The 1,012-nt window shown below is 53.5% G+C and overlaps 1 pseudogene; it reads right to left on the bottom strand.

Moving 5' to 3' along the window:
• Positions 1-666: 666 nt before the first annotated feature.
• On the bottom strand, positions 667-759 carry LOC149463142 (U2 spliceosomal RNA; annotated as a pseudogene).
• Positions 760-1,012: the final 253 nt, after the last annotated feature.

Genomic DNA, 1,012 nt, shown 5'->3' with positions numbered 1-1,012 from the left:
GCAGAAAAGGGAATCGGGCCCAGAGGTCTTCACCGTCTCCCAGTACCTTCTGCAGACCTGTAACGATACAAAAGTTACGAAGAAGATACCTTTCATGAAGGACTGCACCGACAGGGTCTCTGCCTTGCTGAATCCTTGTTCCAGGATCATCTTCTTGCCAAAGACTTCCGGGGTCATGTCCGGGACTCTGCCTTCCACTTCTTTCAGTCGCAGCACGACTGTCTGCTTCATCCAGGGCTCCAGGGGGGGGAGACCGTCTGCAGGGCCGGAGCGTTCTGAGGTGGAGGTGGAGGCGGAGGGGGCTTCTCCCGAAGTCTTGGCTGGGGCGGCGGCGGCGGTCAGCGGCTTCTTGGCGGTTTGCTTATTCTTCCCCATCTTGTCGCAGAGGAGTTCTCAGGAGGGCTTCCAAGAGGTCTTCAGCGGATTCCTTCTCCTTCTTCCTCGGCGGCTTCACTCTTGCTTAGCCTTTGAAAAGGCTATTGAGCGTCTACTGCCCGGAGGTAGTAACGCAGAGTGAACAAGGGGGGGGAAGATCACAAACTCGTTCTGTGTGGGGGCTAAGCCTCAAACCCAATAGCAGCAAGCAGGTGAAGCCGAATTTAATCGACGATCCTACCAGGCCGAGTAGAGGGTACCCCACACAGACCAAATGGCTGGGATAGATACAAGTGGTTCTCAACGTCCTAGCTGGAAGCAGGGACACCCCTAAAGGCAAGGTCGATACTACACTTGATCTTAGCCAAAAGGCCGAGAAGCGATGATGATTGGTCACAATTCCTCCCAATGACACTCATGATGGGTCACAATTCCTCCCAATGACACTCATGGTGGGTCACAATTCCTCCCAATGACACTCATGGTGGGTCACAATTCCTCCCAATGACACTCATGATGGGTCACAATTCCTCCCAATGACACTCATGGTGGGTCACAATTCCTCCCAATGACACTCATGTTGGGTCACAATTCCTCCCACTGTCACCAGTGATGAGGTGCTATTTCTTTCTCTGAC

Source organism: Staurois parvus, unplaced genomic scaffold, assembly GCF_062004578.1.
Source record: "Staurois parvus isolate SC_StPar_1 unplaced genomic scaffold, SC_StPar_1.0 ptg000159l, whole genome shotgun sequence".
Taxonomy (NCBI): domain Eukaryota; kingdom Metazoa; phylum Chordata; class Amphibia; order Anura; family Ranidae; genus Staurois; species Staurois parvus.
Note: the sequence above shows the minus strand (reverse complement) of the source record. Positions and strands in the feature narration are given on the sequence as shown.